Genomic DNA, 9,231 nt, shown 5'->3' with positions numbered 1-9,231 from the left:
GCACTTCCTTCAAAGGAGTGATGCCAGGCCCCTATGCCAAGTGCACGGGCTCCTTACTACTAGAAGTTATGTTCGGGTCACCCGACAACTTCCGACGCGAAAAGCTAATCTTTCATGTGGCCCCATTCAAAAGTAGCCATCAAGCACTATTGGGACGTGAAGCTTTTGTCCGCTTTAATGCAATACCACAGTACGCGTCTCGCACACTTAAAATGCACGGTCCACACGACATCATCTCATTCAAAGGTCGTTCAAGACCCCGGACACGTCTAGACGAGTCCGGCATAAAATAAGCTAGGGGCTCCCTAGCCGCACACCCCTTTACAAGGGGCTGTGCGTATGAGCTAGTATAGGCTCAGTTTCATTCATTCATTCATATTTCGATTTTTAATACATTTTTCGAACAAATTACTTTTCACACTAAGTTCCTCTCTTTTACAGATGAACAGCGTGTTACACCCGTCCAGGATACAGCATAACGGAGACTCAGGCACAGACGTGCAGTAGGGACCCGTTGCAAGGATTCTTTTCAGATTAAGACCCTGCGTAAACCTTTTTTACTGTCTCTTGTTGCTATATATCCCCTGGTTTTTCATTATAACCAGAGAGGAGACTGACGTTTTGGCATCGGCCGCATCAGAGGACCTTGCGTGTACCTGGACACTAGGGGCTTAGGGCGTTGTTCTGCCCGCTATCATAAAGACCGAATACCTTAGGGAGTGTTCGGCGTCTCGAGTTAGGCCTTATATGCATCAGCTCCGAATCATGTCTTTGGTCAAATGTTGGGTTTGCCTGGATCCTGTGTTTTGCTGCCTTACGTTCCGTATCATCGGCTAACGCGGCACCAGGAGAACTACTGCGATTGTGCCCCGGTTCGGCTGGGCGAGCACCTCAGTAGAGAAAGCCGAAAACTGACTGTCATGATACAACGAGAGACTGGTCAACCACTCGATCGACTACCAGAATGTTTAGAATTCCTCCGCTTTGACGAAGGACCGTTTCCCGGTCAGGCACATACGCGCCCCGAATTCGGAGAGCGCGGTGCCCCTAGGGGCTATATCGTAGCCCCACCCTCGAACTCCTATGGCTAAGTGAAAGTGATAAAGCATTATAGTATGGTTGCCTTGTTTGCTATGCTACCACTTCCTTCACAGGACCGAGACGTCGGATCAAGTGTGAAAACATGCTATTTTTGCGAACACCCCCGCACCTTGTGCGTGGGGGCTGAAGCCGACGACTGCCATCTTTCAGGTTATACACACATATACATAAACGGCCGCACAGGAGATATTTCAATACTTGAACGCACAAGTACTAAAAAGCGTTGAAATTATAAACATCGTTTTACAACCCAAAATGTTCACTTGAACATGACATTTTTTGAGCACTGCGACTCTATTACACGAGCACCACGCAGGACTTCCCCAAAATAGTGCTCGGTGGGTAACCGGCTCTCGTCCGAACCCTGGGTCGCAACAGCGCTGGCATCCATCTCCGTCCAATGTGTTTTCACACGGGTGAGGGCCATCCGTGCACCTTCTATGCAAGCCGACTGCTTCATCGCCTTGATATGCGGCACCGCCCCCAGGAACTTCTGCAATAAGCCAAAATAACTCTTCGGTTTGGGCCTATCCGGCCAGACATGAGCCACGATATCCGTCATGGCAAGTCCGGAAAATCTATTCAGTTCAGCCCACTCGGCTAGCCGGTCGGTCAGCGGAAGTGAACGCTCCGGACTATGGAATTGAGACCAAAACAGCTCTTCCGTCTTGTGATCCTTCTGACTTCGGAAGTGCACAACGGCATCTGCCGCACTCGCCGCTAAGTCCATATAAGGATCCTCCGGACCCCACAGCTGGCCAAGCTGAGCATACTTTGGATCTGTAAACCTTCGGCGCAGCAGAAAGGGCTTGCTGGCCATAATGTCTCCGGCCTGGCACAGCTCCTCCTTTATATCCCGCATTGTAGTACGGGCATCCTTGGCCTCGGCGGTGGCCTTCCCCAGGTCTTCTTGCTCCTCTAGGCATTCCCTTTCAAGAACATCATTGCGGTTGGTAGCATCTTTCAACTTCACGGCCATTTCGGCCATCTCCTCCCTGCTTCGGCACTGTGCAGCCCTTTTGGCTTCTAGCTCTTCGGCCGCCCTCGAGGCAGCCGCATCACTCCTTCTGGCTTGCTCCTTGGCTTGAGAAAGTTCTGCCCGAAGGCTCTCCACAGCAGCGGCACCATCTGCATTGAACAAACATGTTGTAAGGAGTGGGCTTCGGCTCCCTTACCAGGTGACCACGGAGAAAAAACTTACCTTGTGACTCGTCAAGTCGTTTATTGACCAACGCGATGTCCGCATCCGCAACGTCGAGCTGCCGCTGTAGTTCGGCAACTCCATCAGCTCGGCTAGCCACCGAACTATCCGCCACCTGCTTAGGAAAGGCGTAAATTAATACCTGGGATTTTGATCCTCGGCACGCTGTCGTTCTCGACACCCTACCGAGTCTCAGGGGCTACTATCTATACATGGCGCACTTTATGTGTAAAACTGTTAAAGGGTATGTCATTTCTTACGTACCTCAAACCATGCCAGCAAACTCCTGACAGCATCACGCAATCCGCCCTCGGCGGATGAAATTCTTTCAATCACCGTACTCATCAGTGTACGGTGACCTTCTGAGATGGACGCCCTCTCAAGCAGATCCTTCAGCTCCCCCGGCCGCACACCAGTTGGTGTCGAATTATTCGGCCCTGCCGGACTCGGGGATACCCTACGTGATGACACTTCAGGCTTGTCCCCCCTATCCGATGGGGCGGCAGATGGAGGCATCTCGCTCTCCATCATCTCCGGATGGAGTTCCCCTGAAGACGAGCTCATCTGAGAAGGGCGGAGATCCGAACTACAAGGTAAAAAGTTAAGTTATTCTCAGAAGCACAAATAGGGATGTCCCTTATTACAAAACTCCCTTTTTTCTACTTACGGCTCGTTGGAGGGCTGATCCTTTAGGGGAGACTGTGCGGCCGGAGCCTCTTCGGACGCAGGACCCTCTAGTGAAGATCTCTTCCCCCGCTTCGGGGCTTTGGCCTCCGGGTTTTCGGAGGCGGTCCTCTTCACCCCCTGGAAGGAGGGATTCTCGATCCCCCCTCCTCAAAAGCCTCCTTGGTTGAGGCAGCAGTTCCTCTGTTCTTCCCTTCGCCTTCCTCTGAAGGCGCAACCTCCAGCATCCTGACCAGCACGGGATCCGGCGCGGTCTCTGGGAGGGGGGCCGGAAACCGTATCAGTTTTGCGTGCGCTATCCACTCCTGTTTAGAAGGCAGTTGGTCAAAAAGTGAATCGTAGAAAGGCAAACAAACGGTATGTCTGGGCATGGGGCTACTTACTTGTGTATCCGAGCGATTGCAGCTTAGGCCGGCTCAGGATCACCACCTGGGCCTTAGCCTACTCATTGATGTCAACATCTACGTAGAACCCATCAGAAGGGGTTGCAGCGTCTTTTGTAAAAAATGTAAATTATAGCAACATGAGTACAAAGGTACTCAGCAAGACTTACATCAGATCCTATATACATGCATATTATCAAGAAGGGTCGGTGGAGTTGTTGCAGCAAGCCAGCTTTGACTCTTGGCTAGGCTATCCTACGAGACTCCAACTTGAAATGGTTTTGCGTACACGAGTCCACTACTCACCAATTCAATACACTACCGAGGATCCACCTCCGTCTTCCTACGGAAGAGCCATCCTCGGCACTCACACTTATCTTGAGGCTTTTAGTAGTTTCCATTTACTTGTCTATGAACTGTATAGGCAACCAAGTAGTCCTTTACCGCGGACGCGGCTATTCGAATAGATCATGATAACCCTGCAGGGGTGTACTTCTTCATACACGCTCTCACCACTTACCGTTGTTTACACGACATGTACTCGGCAACCTTCAAGCGGAAGCCCAACGTGGGTGTCGTCCACGACCTGCCTAACCACCTAAGCCTCCAGTCCAGGTTTATCGCCTATCCAGGTTCCATCCACAGGGAGTCCGGCCGAGGTTTCCCATACGGCCCCGAACGATGTGAACAGGGTTCCCGAGATACCTAACGGGTATTCGGTACACCCGGCCACGTACCTACCGCATCACAACCCACCCCTACGGTCAGCGCTGTCGACGGCCTCCAGTAGGCTACAAACACCAGAAACTACTTGCAACTCCTGGACGGAGAACTAGGGTGAATAAGAAGCCGAGAGGGTCCATTGGTTTCGGGCCCAATGCATGGTAGTAGCTGATTCTTAGATCACACATACAGATCTCAGTGCTTAAGGTCGGCTTCAATGAAACAACCCACCATGTACTCCTACATGGCCTCTCATCGATACCTTTACCAAATCGTGTTCACCACACCACTCTCATTACCGACATAATCATTTCACTCTAGCCCATCACCGAGATGAACCAGACCTGACACGACTCTAAGCATAGCAGGCATAGCAAGGTAGGAACAACACATACATATGGCTCAATCAACTCCTACACATGCTAGTGGGTTTCATCTAGTTACTGTGGCAATGACAGGTCATGTAGAGGAAGTGGGTTCAACTACCGTAGCACACAGCAGTTTGAAATGCGTTGTCTTAATGCAGTAAAAGAGAGCAGGAGCGAGAACATGGGATTGTATCGATATGATCAAATGGTTGGTTGCTTGCTTGATGGTTCGATGCACTGATACGGTTCTTCGTTAGGGTAATCACGATACTCCTCGGAGGCAGAACCTGCCGCAAAGAACACCGATACACAACCATCACCAAACAATGTGCAACAATATGATGTATGCATGAAAGATAGCAATATGAGTGTGTTGGGCTAATGCAGCTAAGACCAGAAGGGTTTGAACCAATTTGAATCAAAGATTCAAATTTCAAACTCAAACATGGCCCTTTAAAGTGTTTTTCCTTGTTCTGCATTAAACATCAAGTTAACTTGTTTAATCATGCATGAAAATAGTACAGATGGATAGATTGGATTTTTCTGATCATTTTTCATATATAATTTGTCTGATTTGGAGTTACAGAATAAAAGTTATGAATTTTTAAAGTTTAAACTATATTCTGGAATTTCCTATGTTAAATTAATTCCAGAAAATCAATTATTGCATCAGCTGACGTCAGTGTGACGTCAGCAGGTCAACGGAACACGTTCGGGTCAAACCTGACAGTGGGTCCCGCGTGTCAAGGTGATTAAATTAATTAAAGTTTAATTAAAACTAAACCTGTTTAATTAACAGGGCTGGGCCCCACCTGTCATTGACTCAGGGGAGTCAACCAGGGCCCACCCGTGGTCAAACCCGGGTCGGCTGCACCGGCGTTTAGCCGCCGGCGAGCCCGACGCGGTGGCGGAAGTGGTTTTGGCCGTTTCGGCCACCAAATGGGTCGCCGAGACCACCGGAGTGGAGCTGAGGACAAGCCGCAGCTCTTGGTGGAGTCCGTTGGGGTCGGGGTGGCCGGAGTTGGCGCCGGCGACGACTTTGGCGGCCACCGGGGTTCGGCCAAAGACGAACTTGACGCTAGAGGGGTCGGTGAGGCTCGGGGAGTGGTTAGCTAGGTGCTAAGTGACACGGTGAGCATGATGGACACCGGGGAGTGGCCGGAGGATGACGGGAGCACGTCGGCGACGAGCTCCACGGCGGTGGGTGCGGTTGAGCTCCGGGAGGTCGCTACACGGCTCGGGAGCAAGAACGGAAGGGAGGGGAAGATGGCTAAGCTCACAGTGAGTGCGACGAAGCCCTTGGTGTGGCCGGAGATGGACCGGAGCGACGACGGCGTTGAAGGGGATCTCCGGCGACGGCGGTTCGGGCGAGGTCGTTGCGGTGGACTCGGGCGTTGCGAGCGCTCGGGGCTCGGCTTGCTCGATGGAGTGGACAGCGGCGGAGCTCCTGGACACGATGAGAGGACGCACGGGCGGCGGGGAGCACGGCTACGACGAAGGCACGGCGATGGTGGCGTCGGCCATGGCGGGGGAGCGCGAGGGGGAGGAGCTGGAGAGGAGAGGGGGTGTCTGGGGGGTTCGGGGGAGCGAGGGAGGCCGGTCCACGACGTCACCGGGCGAGGGGAGCGGCGAGGCGGCGAGCAGGTGCGTGGCGCGCGCTGCGGTCGCCGTCGGGCACCTGCCTGCCTGCCTGGCCGGCAAGCAGCTCGCTGGAGCGGCGCTGGGCTGGGCCGGCAGGTGGGCCGGGTGCTGGGCGCCAGGTAAGTTTTTCCATTTCTTTCTGTTTTCTGTTTTTTTAATACTTCTGCAACTTTGTTGAATTAAATAAAATACTTAGGCAACTCCTAAAATCACCAAACTACTCCTGGTCCATAGTTGGATTATTTCCAACATGAAACATTTTAGTTTGGAGATATTTGAGCATTTAAATATTTTATATAATTTTGAATGCCCAAATTCAAATATTTATGATTTAATTCAAAAACCCTAAGATGGCCTAGGAAAATGTGCATCACCTTTGGCAGAGGTTCTGAACCAAGACAAAAATGATGGGCATTTTAGAAGGGCATTTCAGGTTCATTGAAAAAGTTTTTAGTAAACCCTAGTTGGTTTCAGAGGGGGCTGGGGGTTCTGTCATCCCCATTTCAGGTTTCTGGTGAAAGAATAAACATGATGCAACACTCTAATGCATGATTAGCTAGGGTGTGACAACTCACCCCCACTCAAAAGAATCTCGTCCCGAGATTTGGGTTCCTCCGGGAAGAAGGCGGGATACTCAAATCGAAGACGATCCTCCCTTTCCCAAGTTGCTTCATCCTCAGAATGGTGCGACCATTGAACTTTGAGAAACTTGATATTATGACGTCGAGTGGTACGCTCGGCCTGATCGAGGATATGAATGGGGTACTCTCGATATGTAAGATTATCTTGGAGATCAAGCGTTTCGTAGTCCACTCCACGGATAGGATCCGAGAAGCAACGCCTGAGTTGAGAAACGTGGAAGACATCGTGGACTCTGGAGAGGTGCGGAGGTAGTTCCAACTGGTAGGCAACTTCTCCTCATTTAGCGAGAATGCGAAAAGGTCCAATGTAACGAGGAGCCAATTTGCCTTTGATACCGAAACGATGGGTTCCCTTTAGAGGGGTAACCCGAAGATAAGCCTTCTCGTCAACCTCGAAAGTCATAGCCTTATGTTTTCGGTCATATTGACTCTTTTGACGAGATTGGGCTGTTTTCAACTTTTCACGAACGATGCGAACTTGCTCTTCTGCTTCATGAATCATATCCGGGCCAAAGAATTGTCTTTCCCCGGTCTCTGACCAGTTAAGGGGTGTTCGACACCGTCGTACATAGAGAACTTCAAAAGGGGCTTTACCCAAGCTAGATTGATAGCTGTTGTTGTAAGCGAATTCGGCAAATGGAAGGAACTTCTCCCAATCCAATCCGAATGAGATAACAGAGGCTCGAAGCATGTCTTCTAGAATCTGGTTGACGCGTTCCACTTGACCACTCGACTGAGGGTGGAAAGCGGTGCTAAAGGAGAGACGGGTTCCCATAGCATTTTGGAAACTTTCCCAAAATCGAGAGGTGAAAATACTTCCTCGATCCGAGTTAATTTCCAAAGGAACACCATGGAGAGACACTATCCGGGAGATGTATAAGTCTGCCAATTGACTAGCGGTTATACTGTCACGAACAGGTAGGAAATGGGCTACTTTGGAAAGACGATCGACAACGACGAAGATAGCATTATTCCCTCTCTTGGTCCTGGGAAAACCGGTAATGAAATCCATACCAATTTTATCCCATTTCCATTCAGAAATAGCTAAGGGTTGAAGGGTGCCAGCAGGCCGTTGATGCTCTGCTTTTACACGACGACAGACGTCGCAATTAGCAATATACTGAGCAATTTCTCTCTTCATCCTAGTCCACCAGAACCTTTGGCGTAGGTCCTGATACATCTTAGTACTACCGGGATGAATGGTGAGAGGAGATTCATGAGCCTCCTTAAGGATCAATCGCCTCAGGTTTCGCACTTTGGGAACCACTAGTCGATTCCCGAAGTATACGACCCCTTGATCATTAATGGAGAAACAATTCGCAATTCCTTTCTTGATGTTTCTCTTGATGCGGGAGATTCCCGGATCTACCTTCTGTGCCTTGACGATCTGGTCCGTAAGGGTAGGTTTCGCCACCAAGGTGGAAAGAAAACCTTGAGGAACAATGTGAAGGTTAAGCTTCCGAAATTCCTCATGGAGAAGCGGTTGACTTTGTTGTAACATTAGGTTGTTACAATAAGATTTACGACTTAGCGCATCAGCCATGACGTTGACTTTCCCTGGGGTGTAAGTTATTCCTAAGTCGAAATCTGTGATCAACTCAACCCAACGTCTTTGCCTGAGATTCAAATCCGGTTGGGTGAAAATGTACTTCAGACTTTGGTGATCAGTGAATATTTCGCAACGGTTACCGAGGAGGTAATGTCGCCAAGTCTTAAGTGCATAGACTACGGCTGCAAGTTCTAGATCATGAGTAGGATAATTCTCCTCATGTGGGTGCAATTGCCGTGAAGCGTAAGCAATTACGTGTCGATCTTGCATGAGAATGCAACCTAGTCCTTGTCGCGAGGCGTCGCAGTAGATAACAAAGTCCTTGGAGAAGTCTGGCGGTACCAGTACGGGAGCAGAAGTCAGGCGTCTTTTCAGTTCCTGAAAGCTGTGCTCACATTGTGGAGTCCATTCGAACTTTTTATCTTTCTTGAGGAGTTCGGTTAGAGGTTTAGCAACTTTGGAGAAGTTTTCGACAAAGCGACAGCAATAGCTCGCTAAGCCCAGAAAACTCCGAACTTGCTTGACCGATTCAGGTGGAGTCCAATTAAAGACGGCTTGAACTCGCTCAGGGTTAACAGCAATACCTTTACCAGATATTACATGACCCAGATAGGTCACTTCCGATAACCAGAATTCACATTTAGAAAATTTGGCATAAAGGCGATGCTCTCAAAGTTTCTTTAACACTAGCCTTAGATGTTCGGCATGTTCTTCCTCGTTCTTGGAGTAGATGAGTATATCATCGAGATAAACTACGACGAATTTATCCAAATACTCCATGAAGATTGAGTTCATTAACCGAGAAAAGGTGGCTGGAGCGTTGGTTAAACCGAAGGACATGACGGTGTACTCGTATTGGCCATAACGAGTAACAAAGGCCGTTTTAGGAATGTCCCCGTTTCTGATTTTGATTTGATGGTAGCCCAACCTCAAATCCATT

The sequence above is a fragment of the Triticum aestivum genome, chromosome 3B, assembly GCF_018294505.1.
Source record: "Triticum aestivum cultivar Chinese Spring chromosome 3B, IWGSC CS RefSeq v2.1, whole genome shotgun sequence".
Taxonomy (NCBI): domain Eukaryota; kingdom Viridiplantae; phylum Streptophyta; class Magnoliopsida; order Poales; family Poaceae; genus Triticum; species Triticum aestivum.
This window is presented reverse-complemented; position numbering follows the sequence as displayed.